The 15515-nt window shown below is 38.1% G+C and overlaps 1 long non-coding RNA gene across 1 annotated transcript; it reads left to right on the forward strand.

The window, feature by feature from the left end:
• The first annotated feature begins 479 nt into the window (after positions 1-479).
• Gm31581 lies at positions 480-14534 on the forward strand. The gene is made up of 4 exons (XR_373284.3): positions 480-574; positions 8167-8264; positions 12485-12568; positions 14415-14534. It is a non-coding gene; the product is annotated as a predicted gene, 31581 (long non-coding RNA).
• Positions 14535-15515: the final 981 nt, after the last annotated feature.

Here is a 15515-nt window from a genome sequence, read left to right on the forward strand (position 1 = left end):
CAAATATGCACAGTGACTCAGCAGTCAAACTATGCAAGTTAAGTTTCAGAAGTGAAGGCTAAGATTAAATGTGATTTGTTTTTTGTAAACTGAACATGTGTAAGTTTTAAAAGAAAATTACCAGATCCCACATTCTCCATCAGGGTGTATTGATTCAACACAGAGGATGTGGTAATATATTATCAATACAGGAGATTCTCTGCTGAATTCCCAAATGAGATGCTGCTAATGGTGTCACAGAGACCCTGTTAGTTTTCCGATGCCTTTGTTCTAAGGGAATGATTAACACTACTAGGAAATGCTAAGAAACTCAGTAAACTGAAGAGAAACTACTAGGTTTTAAGAATCAGCTCTCAAGAAGAAAAAAAGGTGGTGTAGGTATGTTTGGCACCCTTTGATGTCCACCCACCACAATCAACTGCAAGTCACAATGTGGAATCTTCAACAGCAACCATGGAAACCCTTTCTCCTATGCTGAGATAAGTGAAAGATGCCAGAAGAGGGAGAGAATGGGGTGGGGAAAAGGGAGCTACCCGCAAGCATGAAGCATGTTTTAGTTTATACAGCTGCAAAGGTAATCATTATATGCTTACCAGGTTTTTTTTTGGGGGGGGGGGGGTCTACTGTCACAGGATAAAGATGCCACCAGGAGACAGAATCTGCACACATGAACTCAGTAGAAAAGCACTACTCACGCTGGCTAGGTGGATGTTCCCGATGTTCCCTTTATGACTGTTCTGGTTAACCAAGGGCATAAGTGAGCTCAGGCTACAGCAAGAGCTCAGGAATCATAGCCTTTTTTACAGCATGCTTCAGAGGAAAATGTCTTCATTTTCCCTGTAACTTATTATTAAATGTGTTCAAGCTTCCACCCACCCCCCTTAAGACTAGTTCAAAGGATCTAATAGCAACAATCACCTCATGTATGACTGTAGTCCAGTGGTTGAAAGTATTCATGACACTCATTTATTAAAGGTCATGTAATGCTCTAGAACAAGTTATTTGTATCCAGGCTCCCAACTCCTAGGTATTCTGTTCAAAAGGGATTCCTCAGGATGCCAGTCTCACGGTGGTGGGGCTTTTGTTCGACAAAGCACCTGGCCTGTGTCTTTTCTGCTTGATTAAGGCTTTGCAACCTTCTGGCAATTAGGTTGTACTAAGCTTCTCTGACAACCAGAGAAAATAAAGCTGGGTTGATCATATACTCAACAGTTCCTTCAATTTACACACACAGCAAAGACAATCACATTTGATATATGTGCTGATAAGGAAAGCTGTTTATCTCTAAACAGTTTCATCTAAATCTCTAACATATAATCTTTGGAATATATTTTCCAGGGTTTCCTTGTTTCTAACAAGGAGCTAAAACAATCACAGTATCAATTAGATCCTAAGTTGGTCTTTGTAGGGACCATATGCCGTTCAGCACTTCAGTTTCTGCCATGTACCTTTACTGCCATCTGCTGATGGTGAATCTCTGGACTAATTCTCCAACCCAGCTCTTCTTATGCCACTTTTCAGCAAAATCTAGCTAATCATAGATGGAGATCAGCACTTCTAACAACTGAGCACATTCTATCACAATCCTAAATGCAGCTCAAGATTCTCTCAAATGAATATCTCAAAGGCAGCACTTACTGTGAATGCTATTTATTATCTTCAGAGCAACTGATGTACGTGCATTGGGTAAACATCAAGGCTATATATTATTGGCTAGAAATTCAATAGTTATTAATCTGGAAATTCACTTAACTGCTGTCTGTCATGCCAATGAACATCATAGAGAACTGTTTTTTCACTTAATTTTAGAAGTCTATTTGAGAGAGAGAGAGAGAGAGAGAGAGAGAGAGAGAGAGAGAGAGCCCAGAAAAGAAGAATAGGGGGAAGAAAAAAATAGGGAGAGGAATAAAGAAGATGAAAGACAGAGAGATAAAAGGTGAACAGAGAAAAGCAAAGCTAGACAACTATATAAACATGGAAATGAGTGGGTAAAGAAAGGAGAGGGAGAAAAGACACTTCCTAACAAACTTAAACTCAACCACAGTCTAATTCAAAATTAACAAGCTAACATCATAGCTAAGAAACAGTTCACTCTAACAGAGAGCATTTATACTTCTCACCTGTGAACACATTCAGTGGCAGCACCCATTTCTCAATATTCTCTGCAAACAATTGATAGTTTCAACCTGACTTCATGCTGCGGACATCTGTGAATTATGCTTTTTGTTCTTTCTGTAGAGTGCTGCAACATCCCTTCAAAGTGTTTAATTTCATTATGGCTTGATGTCAATGATTTATATAGTTCCAAGATGTTGCAACTCAACGTAGGTACCTGAGAGACAAGTTAATCCATATCCTGGTTCTATCTAAGAGCCTCTTCATCTGTGGGCTTTTGAAACAGATCAACATAAAACACAAGCCAGATACATTCAGATTCTTTTAGCACAAAATAAACCTAGGGTGGAAAAAAAATTAAAAGACAAAGAAGTCAACCCTTCAAACAGTTAAACTAGAAATGTAAAAGGCAGGCGCTCCCAAGTGAATTGCTTGTTTTTCTTCACTGTGCTTCACACAAATTAAAGACAACTTTTAATTTACATGGCCCTTCAGAGACAAGGACTAAGTCTTTTTTTTTTTACTGTTGTATTTTTGTATTGAAAAAATGTGGATATTCATCTAGATGACTCCATGACATTACACTTTGACATGCCTATTCAGTGTCAAACATATACGTATGAAAAGATAAAAATCACAACTTAAAACATAAAGGCTGGCTCAAAGCAAGAGAAATATCTCCCAAAATGAATAAATAAGCACAGAAAAATGACCTAAAGCTACAGACTTTCCAAGATATAAATCTAGAAATAGGGAATCTAGACTCTTCAAAGCTTTCTGTGATGTAGTCCAAAATGTATCCTTATATAGATTATAATTTTTATATTATATAATTTTAGGGAGTGAAAGACTGACAGGTGATCAATCTAATAGCTAGAAAGATGAAAGATTGAGAGACACATGATAGGTAGAGAATAAGTTGACAAATAAATGATAGATGATAAAAAGGTAAGCAATAGGCAGATAGATAGATAGATAGATAGATAGATAGATAGATAGATAGATAGATAGATGGATGGATGAGTACTGAGGAAGATAGAGTTGGTAGCGAGATAAATTGAAAGATAGAGTCATAAATAGATTATAGAAAACAGGTATTGCTGGTAGAGATGCCCAGTCAAGCACCAAGCCAGTAAGACAGCAGAATGCATTCAAAGTATAAGAATCCAAAATGTACCAAAATATGCTCCCACCTCTGTGAATGGGCTTGTAGATATCTTCAGTAATGTAATGGAACTAAAGTACCAGCAAACTAGGACCCAAAATTTTGATTAGGCAGTGTTCTTATTATGCTGTCAGGGGTTAGCATGGTAGAGGAACATGGGAGGACAATATGAGTGAAAAATGATAAACAAAAACACTTTGAATACTGAATGAAACTTCTGAGGGTTATATCAACACCAACAAGGGAGCCCAGAAGGAACTGTGATAGAAAATATAGTGAAAAAATATATGTCTTTAGAAAGAAATATAAGTATAAAATGTTGGAGAAAAGTGTTCAAAATATTGGAATAAAATTAATCAAGAAAATTTACTGCTTGGAAATGGAGAAATAGCCTAATGGGTTAAAGCATTTACAAAGGAGGACCTGTGTTTTAGTCCCCTGAATCCACAAAAGTCACATATAGCGACAGGACAGATAACTCAGCTGCTTTTTCTCAGGACCCAGGTTTAATTCTCAGAGCCCACTAGGAGGCCAACAAGTCTGTAGTTCTAGGAGATCTGATTTCCTAGTCTGGCCTCCATACTGCACATACACAGGTATAGGCAACATATCCAGACATAAAATAAAAATATTTTTAAAAAGTCAGATACAATAGTGTGCATCTGTAATCCTCTTCCCCCTACTGGAAGATGAGATAAAGAGTAAGGGGATTCCTCAGAAACTCATGGAGCAGCTGGTCTGAAATATGCATTAACAATAATAAAGGTTTTCTCAGGGTGGAACTTGAAGATGGACAGAATGGACATAAGGTTATTCTCTGCACTGGGATACACCTGTGCTTTTGTTCACACACGCACACACACACACACACACACACACAGAGAGAGAGAGAGAGAGAGAGAGAGAGAGAGAGAGAGAGAGAGAAAGAGAGAGAGAGAGAGAATTGAAGTTGAAGGCTAACATAAACTCTAGTATGGAGATAGTTGAAGAGGCTAACGATTCCTGAGAAGAATACAAGACAGAAATATTAAGTTATTTTGATTTGGTTTGGTTTGGTTTGTTTGTTAATAAAAAATTTAAAGGGAAAATTATAAGCTTCTCAAATCTCTAATATAGATTGGATATATATCCAAAGTCATTATGTGTGGTGACTCAGCTGAGAAATTTCCAAAACTCATACATGAAGGAATACATTACTATTGAGATCAAATACTGAGAAGAATACAGTACTTAATCCATACCTATCCTCATTGTCACAAAGAAATACTGGATCTTGAAGCTGCCAGAGAATTGAAGTAAATAGCCTCAAACCAGGGGAAGCTGGTACAAAAAATCAGATAATAGATTTAAATTCAAAAAGCACATTCAAATTCTAGGCATAGTTATACCAGCATACAGAGGTGAAATGAAGCATGGTATGACTAAGAGTTGATGATCTATGTATACAAGTCATGTTAAAAATATGATTAGTGAGAAATAGACTTGTCAATATGAAAGAAAATATGTAGTCCTACAAAGCACAAAATTTTTGATAAATTACTCAATCTTTAATTGTCGAAAGAATATGGTGATTATCTTCTTTTAATTTTTATGTGTGTATATCTGCTGACCTTATATGTAAGTGCCCATTGAGACCAGAGGAGGTTATCAGGTCCCCTGAACTATTGTAACAAGATAGTAATTAAGCCATGTGATATGGGGGCTAGAACTGTACTCAAGTCTTCTCCAAGAGCAGCACGTGCTTTTAACCACTGAGTCATTTTCCCAGACAACAGATTTTTTTTTTATTAAGAGGTGAAATTTAAAAATATCATAGGTCCTAGGAAAAATGCAAATCAAAATGACTCTGATATTCCACGTTATAGCCATCAGAATGGCTAAGATCAAAAACTCAAGGAACAGCACACACTGGGGAAGTTGTAGAGCAACAGGAACATTCCTCGTTGCTGCTGGAAATGCAAACCTGTACAACCTTTGCAAATCAATTTGGCAGTTTCTCTGAAAATTGGAAATATTCTACTTCAAGAACAAGCTATACTTCTGAGTATACACCTAAAAGATATTCCACCATCCCACAAGGACACTTGTTCAAATATGTTCATAGCAGCTTTATTTGTAACAGCCTGAAACTGGAAACAACCCAGATGTCCTTCAACGGAAGAATGGATAAAGAAAATGTGATTCGTTTATATGAATGAATACTCTCAGCTGTTAAAAAATAAGGACATCATGAATTCTGTAGGCAAAGGATGGAATTAGAAAATATCATCCTTCCCAACCGGTAAGAAGGACACATGCTCCACTATGTTCATAGCAGCCTTATTTATAATAGCCAGAAGCTGGAAAGAACCCAGATGCCCCTCAACAGAGGAATGGATACGAAAAATGTGGTACATTTACACAATGGAGTACTACTCAGCTATTAAAAAGAATGAATTTATGAAATTCCTAAGCAAATGGTTGGACCTGGAGGGCATCATCCTGAGTGAGGTAACACAATCACAAAAGAACTCAAATGATATATACTCACTGATAAGTGGATATTAGCCCAGAAACTTAGTATAGCAAGATATAAGGTACAATTTGCAAAACACATGAAACTGAAGAAGAAAGAAGACCAAAGTGTGGACACTTTGCCCCTTCTTAGAATTGGAAACAATCTCCTATGGAAGGAGTTATAGAGACAAAGTTTGGAGCTGAGACAAAAGGATGGACCATCTAGAGACTGCCATATCCAGGGATCCATCCCATAATTAGCCTCCAAACGATGACACCATTGCATACACTAGCAAGCATTTGATGCAAGGACCGTGATATAGCTGTCTCTTGTGAGACTAGACCGGGGCCTAGCAAACACAGAAGTGGATGCTCACAGTCAACTATTGGATGGATCACAGGGCCCCCAATGGAGGAGCTAGAGAAAGTATCCAAAGAGCTAAAGAGATCTGAAACCCTGTAGGTACAACATTATGAATTAACCAGTACCTCGGAGCTCTTGTCTCTAGCTGCATATGCATCAAAATATGGCCTAGTCGGCCATCACTGGAAAGAGAGGCCCATTGGACAGACAAACTTTATATGCCCCAGCACAGGGGAACACCAGGGCCAAAAAAATGGGAATGGGTGGGTAGGGGAGTGGGGGGGGGGGCTTTTGGGAGAGTATTGGAAATGTAATTGAGGAAAATACGTAATAAAAAAAATCTTCAAAAAAAAAGAAGTAAAAATACTTTATAAAAAGAAAAAAAAAAAAAACAAAGAAAGAAAATATCATCCTGAGTGAGGTAAACCACACCCAAAAGGACAAGAATGGTATTATGTACTCACTTATAAATGGATATTAGTCATAAAGTACAAAAGATATATATATATATATATATATATATATATATATGTGTGTGTGTGTGTATGTATATATATATATATATAGAGAGAGAGAGAGAGGGGGGGGGCGGGGGGGCTATAATCAACAGACCCAAAAATGCCAAATAACAAGAGGCCAAGAGAGTGTGGTTGTGGATCAATCTTTCTCAGGAAGGAAAACAAAACAGATATTAGAGGTCAGTGGAGGGAGGGAACTGAGCAAGAGAGGGAACTGGAGATCAGGAGAGGAACAGGAAGGGGGGATCAGATGTAGGGAAAGCAAGGGAGAGAGAAGGGAAATTAGCAATGAGGTGGGGGATCAAACTCAAGGATGTGCCAGAGACCTGGGATAAGGGGAGACCCCAGGGCATAGAGGCAGCTGAAGCTGTGACTCTTAGCAGTGGGGTATATGGATCTGGAATTGGCCACTTCTACCCAGTCAGAACTCCCAGTGGAGGAATAAGGACAGTAACCCACCACAAATCCTTCTACTCAAAATGTGTCCTGCGTACAAGATATTTAGGGACAAAGATAGAGCAGAGATGGAGGAAATTCCCAGTCAATGGTAGATACTCTGTTGTACTTGCAGACAGAAACCTAACATTAACTATCCTCTGAGAGACTCCACCCAGAAGCCAATGGAAAGTGCTGCAGAGACCCAGAGACAAACATTAGATGGAGCTCAGGGAGTCTCATGGAAGAGTTGGAAGAAGGACTGAAGACAGGAAGACCAACAGAGTCAACTAACCAGGACCCATAGTGGTTTCCAGGGACTGAATCACCAACCAAAGAGTGAGCACGCGCTGGACCCGGTCCTCCTGCACATATGGAGCATATGAGCAGCTTAGCCTTCATGCAAGTTCTCCAACAACTGGAGCTGTCCCTGAGTCTGTTTTCTAGGTGTCTTGGATCCCGCTCCCCTAAATGGTCTGCCTTGTCTGGCCTCAGTGGACGAGAATGTACCTAGTTCTGCAGCAACTTGATGTGCAGAGGAGGGGTTATAGAGGGGGCTAGCACTCAAAGGGAGGCTCCCCCTTTGCAAAGGAGAAGGGAAGGGTGGAATAGGGTGAAGATCTGTGTGAGGGGGTACTGGGGGGTGGGGGTGATATTGAGATATTAAGTGGATAAATAAATTTAATAAAATAAATAAATAAAATAAAACATATCATATGTTCAATTTCCAAATTAAAAAAGAACAAAAGATACTATTGAAAATTATCATTTCTACCATATATAGAGTCATTGATAATATCTGTAAAATGATTTCTAGTACTAACTCTTAGCATATTGTTATTTAAAAAAGGATAAAGTATCATCCAAATTATCTTCATTTTCTACTTAATACAAATTACTTTCTAATATTACAGCTACTTTACAACTCTTGCTAAAAAGCTGGATAGCATTATCAAATCATATGAAGCCCTTGGCTTAATCAATCCATTCTTGACTTCTTAATTTTTTTGTGTTTTGGGGACACTGAACTTTTAACTTGAACAAAGTTTTTACAAACAGGTTGTCTTTTTCAGATCAAAATATCTCAGCCTATAAGGTTTAACATACCTCAAGATTACAGAGATGAAGAACAAAAATGCCCACACCATTGAGAACATGTCAATTTTATCAAGTATGTGTTTTAAGCATAATATAACTCAAGTGTTTGATTTGAATTTCATTACAAGCTCTATTAGGAGAAGCAGATGAACACTTCAACATAACTGTGTGATTTATTTTCATAAAAACCTCTTTGGAGATCCCTGTCTAGTCAGCAAATAATTGCTTTATCATGGATTTAAATATTAGCACTGAATGATTTATGTACATTAAAATAGTGTGATTCTCACTAACCATTTATGAGCTGAGAGTGGTTATCTCCCTTCTGTGAATAATCGCACTTCAGGGAAGAAAGGTTAAGTGGTTTTGCCTAAGATCACTCAGATTGTCAACGGATATTTCAAAATATGATCCTGGAGTCTTTAATTCATTAGACTCAGTTGACCTCAACCATTACTTGAAAGGCATAAAGGTCATACAGTTAGATAAGCCCCTAGATGATATATGTGAGATGATGTCTAATTTGTTTCTAGAGCACTTTTGCTTCAGACAACACAATCTCATCTACAAACAAACATAAATTACTATAATAATAAATATAAGGTTCCCCCAGTGGAAGAGACTGATAGAATTCAAATACAAATTCCCAAAAGAGGTGATGAACTAAGAGACAATAGATGGATCATTGCAAATAATTTATTGAAAAGTAGAAGGAGAATGAGAAGAAATCAGAGAGCTTCTCTGTGTAACCCCAGATCTTAACAAGCTCTAAATGAGACAAAAGAGATGCTATTTGTTAATGAGTCATATGTATTTCCTGAAAGTCATCCCTTGCAGCTACAGCATAACATGATTACATGTTACCAAGGCTACAGTAACAGTGCAAGTGCTATCATGGGTTATTGTAGTAGAGAATTCACACAAATGAGAAACTTCAAGAATGTCCAATACGGAGCAAGTAAGAATTACACTTGGCCTCTGTCAACTAGAGTGAAGGGTCATAAAGAGACTTCAGGTGCTGCTGTCATTGATCAAGTCTCATTTAGGCAATGATGATGTTGAGACATCATAGTTGTAGTTTCCTTGTTGTGTAGATGCAGATACTTGACACTCATTGCTGACATTTTCCTCTGAAACATAGCAATCTCTCTATCCCTTCTTTCTCCTTCTTTCTCAGTGATCTCTCATCCTCTGTGGAGAAGTTGTATCATAGTTCTCTGAATTTTGACTATTTGTGGATTTCTATCATGGTCTTTGACTGTCGTCAAAAAAGAATCTTTCTTGATCAGACCTGATAGCTACACTTATCTGTGAATAAAAGGGTGAATACTTAGAATGAAGTTAGAAATTATATTGATTTAGGAAAGTAGCAGCAATATGTATACCTCTTGGTTCCAGGACCTCACCAGCCACAGGTGTTGGCTAATTTTACAGCACCAGATTCTCTCTAATTAGACAGCTATTGGTTATCTACAGGATATAAGTCCCACTCTTACACCTTTGTGGACATCTGGTCAATGGTTCAAAGGCATTACATCTGGCTTTTCTCCTGGACTGTTGATGGCTCTTCTCCCTTGGGAATTTGCATAGCATCTTCTGGTACCATGAGAACTAGACCTCAGGGAGAAATCTTCCAGGTCAGATCCAGCTCTGTTCTTCTAATTCCTGTTTCACAAGTCTGTCTCCAACAATAGGGACTTACCTTCAATATCTGGGAGATAATCAAGGGCTAGAATAATAGTTTATATTGTTTTGGGAGTCTTTTGAAGTCTGTCCAACAACTTGAAATGGAGTTTCCCATTCTTAGCACTGGGAGTCTTTTAAGCAGTCTATGGCTCTTGGGAGATGTTTACTACCCCAAGCTGACAGGTCAAGAAGGGCCCCACCAAAACATGAAGAGCTATAGGCAATTAATGACTGCCAAGAGGAGGAGAATCTTTTTCCATGAATGGGGCCCCTGATTGATTGTTCAGTACCAAATTATCTACTCTTAAAACTAAATGTACTCCCAACTCCTTCTGTGTGTGTGCTTGCACTCAACAATAGTAAAGAATAAGAAATCATGGATTTGGGAGAAGTGGGGGACAACATAGATGAAGTTTAAGGAGAGATAAATTACAAAAATATTGTTTTCATATATTAAATTCTCAAAATGTAATTAAATGATTTATCAGTAAGCCCATATCAGACTTGTACAAAGAACTGATTAATCTTGGTACCTCTGTGTTTTAGAGGACAGAAGACACTGGAGATTCAGACTCACATTTTCCCTACTCTTCTAAGTCTACAATGTTATTTAAATAAAATATATGTATACATTACATATATAACAATGATTAAATTGGCTTTTCAATAGAAGAGTGAACAAACTATTCCTGGGTATTACTTGGGACTCTCTAGAGGAGCAGAACCAGTAGAATGAACATATAGACATTTATTAATTCAGTTTACATTAAAATAGTACCAACAGTTGACTCATATAGGAGATGCTGAGAAACTGGCAGCTTCTCAGTCCATGAGGCTGGGTGCCTCAGTAGCCACACTGTAGTGTTGAATCTGGGAGCATCCCTAAAGAACTACTGGTCCTTAGTCCATAGGAGCCTGGAAACTGTGCATCTGATACCAGTGGAGGGACAAACAGTAAAGGAACTCTATAGCAAGAGGGAAGGCCGAATGTACAGATGAAGATAAGCTTCCTTCTGATATACCCTTTTATTATCTGGACTGCTATCAGAAAGTGCCACCCACAATGAAAGTGGTTCTTCCCACATCAATAAAGGCCATCGGATCAGCTCTTCTCCTATAGCTCCCCACCCACAAGATTTTCTCATTTGGAGCAAGTTGATGTTAAAACTAACCATGCCATGGTGCTTTCCAGAAGAGCCCCCTACTCTTAACACTAAAATTCTCCTATCCTAAGAAAATTGGTCAAAAATTAAAACTAAAACTCAAATATGTTTATGCACAATATTCAGAAAATGCAAATAAAGTAAAATAAGAATTAACACCATCTTTTCTTTCAGTCTGCACAAATATCCACTATCAATAGAGTAAATGAACTTCTAATAGCTCCATGAAATAAATTTTGAAACAACTCATGCGCTGTTGCTACATATGGCAAGCATTCAAGTAATCATTTAAATTCTCTTTTAAATACTAAAGAGTTTTAAAAGAATGCCAACCACTTCAGGGTGTCAACTCTTCTCATCTCATTCCTTCTAGAAAGGCCTGATAAATTTTCAATTGTGTAGCAACCATTTCCGTCATTGTACAAATTCCCTTAACCTTTCACGTTATCTCTGAAACACAGCATCAACTGGTACATTAGCAGCATGCTTTTCGAGCTCTGATAACGGTATCACAGTGTAATCTCACTGCTCCGGGATATGTAGCCTTTCATTTCTTATCCCATTTCTATTTCCCTTTGTAGGCCAGAAAGGGAAATTTCTACCTAGGGAGCTTAGCATCATTTAACACTGATGTTACTGGTCCAACAGCCTCCCAGACATTTGTAAGACTACATGTCAACTCTATTTAGCACTTAACACTTATCAATATCTATTTATGCACCTAGAGCTCATTTTTTGGTTTGTGAGAGATTTTCAACTTTTTTGAAAGTACTTCAAATCCTGATTGAAAGTCTGCAGAAAAAGAAAATGAAATGTGGTATAAGGAAAGAAATATATCTTCATCTAAAAACGTCCACACTTGGTTGAGGCCATATTTCAGGATCATTGTGATCCATAAAATGCTTCTTTCACTGAAGAAGTAGTTGCTGTCAATGGGAGAAGTTACTCTGTCCTTACCATAAACACATACAATAATGGTCTCTTCTATTTTATTTCTATATATACCACTACTGACTCGTAGTGCTAAGGTTCCCGATATAGCTGAAATATCTGCAGATAGAAAATTGATATGGAGTTCTCCAGTAACATTAACACAAATGTACAGTTCCAAACACCAGCTTTGCCCTTGGAACTTCAAAAAATATTAAATTAACCAATTAAATATATGTAATTTTATATAAGTTATATATATATATGTATATAATTTTTCTGACACTAAAATGTTACTATGTTTGACAATTATATGATTTTCTTGGACTTAAGTATATTGTACCTGACTTTTCAATGATAGCTGAAGAACATGAAATATTAGTAACTATTAAATATTATATATTTAGCATATATGCATTAAATATTAAGTTACAAATATTTTACGTTTGAAAACCTGGTTTTGCTACAGGATATGGCAGTTCTTGTGTATATCTATTAAAAAGTCCATTCTTAGTTTTTCAGGTGCCAACCAGCAGGGAAGTTTTGTCTGAAACATTGAAGGAATTCAAGTTAAAAGAGGGCAAGTTCCAGAGAGGAGGTGATTTGCCAAAATCTTTTTATTCTAATGATGTGGTTGGTTGTCTGGTTCTTAATATGACTTTACTGAAAAATATTTAAGATAAAAGAACTTCTGATATATTTGATCACCACAGAGCCTTAATCTGTGTAATTAGAACTCCCAAGTGCTAACTTTGATTCACACCAATGCTGGCAGCATGCACTGTTCTAATGAATTACAAATTCCATTGTATTTCATTTGTCCCGTATAGATAGCCTTGTTGCATGTATATAAACTCCCAAATAAGACACGTGTGGATATTACACATTAGCACATCACATTTCCCAGAGTATGATCATACACTGTCTCATTTGATACATGAGAACCCAAGAAATCAGTCATTATCTCTTTGATAGAACTGCGAAACTGAGTAACAGACTCTTCCAAAGCTTTACTGTGGTTAGGAAAAGACATTAATCTCAGGCTTTCTGATTCTCTGGGCTTCTTGTTGCTTTTATCAGACACTGGACTTCTCTTCCCTCACCATTCCAGCAGGCTCATGTGATGAAACATAGATATGTGAAACACCCAATGTTTTGTAAAACGTTCAGTGTAAAACCTTTGGTTATGATCATATCTTTATTAGTCCTTAACTATTTTACATCAAAAGTAACGTAATTTTTTATAAATTAATTTATTATCCTTCTGTAAAGCTGGAATAAATGAATACTACATTTAATACATAGATGTCAACACACCAATATCTTTTTTCCTTTTTGATTATTTTATTTGTTTACATTTCAAATGTCCCCCTCCCCTGTTTTCCTTCCGCAAACCCCCTATCTGATCCCCCCTCACCCCTGCTTCTATGAGGGTCCTCCCCCACCCACTCACCCACTCACTCACTCACTCTCGCCTCATTGTCCTAGCATTGAGACGCTACTGGACCAGCCTCCCTTCCCATTGATGCCAAAAAAGGCCATCCTTTGCTACATATATAGCCGGAGCCAGGGGTCCCTCCATGTGTACTGTTTGGTTGGTGGTTTCATCCCTGAGAGCTCTCAGGGGTCCAATTAGTCGATACTGTTGTTCTTCCTATGGGGTTGCAAGCCCCTTCAGCTCCTTCAGTCCTTCTTTTAATTCCTCCATTGGGGTCCCCAGGCTCAGTCCGATGGTTGGCTAGGAGCATTTGCATCTGTATTGCTCAGGTTCTGGCATAGTCTCTCAGGGGACAGCTAAATGTCTTTGCCTTGTGCTCTACACTGGCTGTATAAAATCCTGACCACAGCAGTACATGAAACATGCACTCAGAGAGACCAACATGTGAAAGCAGACGTTTGAACCCAAATGAAAATAATTTGGATAATTTCACTGAATGCTTGCAGGCTCTCAAGAGTCCCAGTGCCAATTAGCTGCTGCCTCTATGGGGGCAGTGACTCGCTTCTAAAACTCTTCACTTTTTATGTCCGGTGCATGCTGAGAACCCCACAGTCAGTTACTGCTACCTCTAACATGAGTTAACCTCAACTCTCAGCTCAGTCACCCTTTCAGAGTCTGTGTGTAAGGGGAGTCTCCCGGATGAGAACCGGATCCCAAAGATGCGGAATAAACAAACCAGCCTCAATTCAAGGTCACTCCATTTACTGCCTTTCCATATTACAGTGACTCAAAGCCTAGGCATTTCACTGAAAACACACTTTGACTTATACTTCCCAGTCTGCCACATAACCGCAAAGGTGTACAACCAGTAATCTGTAGCGTACATTGTAGCCGCGCTGCGTTGAGTACGCGTTTCGATGGGCTTTTTGGAAAGTCAAGCAGTACCAGTAAAAGCCTCCTAAAGCTACTTTTTAACACATGCCCTCTTCCTTTTACGTTCATACAGGGCCTTATCTCAGTAAGGAGACCTACAAGTGGCTTCCTAGTGTGAATTCTCTTTTGCTACCTCAATGACAGAATGCATGGAATGAAAATAGAAACAAATGGACTGTTGTGAAGCTGTGCTATTTAAATGTAAGATCCATGGGCTTTGACATAAACTATCAAAAGAAGATTCTAGCATGCTTCCAGCACAGTGATACTCTGTACATTGATACCCCTGTGCCTGACTTTACAAAAAACCATTATATTTTTGTATATTTCCATGATGTTTCCTAGAGTCCTTCACTTCAACTTGAAATATTGACTTTAGTACTTCTAGGAAGTTAGGTCTGATGATGAACTCCTTTTGCTGTTTGAATATAGTATCCCCCAAAGACTCATGTTCTAAATGCTTGGTCCCCAGTAGATGATGTCTTTATAGAAAGTACTGGAAACGTCAGAATATAACTCCTAGAGGGAGGGGGAAGGTTACAGGTATCTTGTACGTCTCGTTCTCCAGTTCGTGGCTGCCCTGATATAACAATTTTGCCTGCTTTTAACACAAAGATCATTTCACTTGAGACAGAATTGAGAGTATAAACCAAAACTAAATATTCAATCAAGTTATACTTTTTAATCCCAGGACTCTGAGATGCTGAGGTACAGGACATAGCCCTAAGTTCAATGTCCAGGTAGGACTACATAATAAGTTTAGGACTAGCCTTGACTATGTTAAATCTTGTCTCAAAAAGAGAGGTTCTCTGACCTGAGGCCCACACTTAAACAGATGTGGGGGGTGCACATCCAAAATCCAGCATTCCTACATCAATACAGAGGTGCAGACATAAAAACTGCCCAGAACATTAAAGGGCCAACTATCCTGGAATACAACACTTCACAGCAACAGAAACAAAAGCCCTGTATTCATTTCTTTTAACTAAGCAAGTCTATTTCATACTCTGATGTTTGAATCATATAATCCAAAAGTAAACAGCAATAAAGAACAACTTCCTACCAAGCAGTCAGGGATCCTTATTATTGTAGACATTCACTTCCTCCTCACAGATCTATTTATTTTCTTGTATTGCTAAGGAGCACATCCGTTCTCCCCAATAAAGAGAAACTC

This window comes from Mus musculus, chromosome 1 (assembly GCF_000001635.26).
Source record: "Mus musculus strain C57BL/6J chromosome 1, GRCm38.p6 C57BL/6J".
Taxonomy (NCBI): domain Eukaryota; kingdom Metazoa; phylum Chordata; class Mammalia; order Rodentia; family Muridae; genus Mus; species Mus musculus.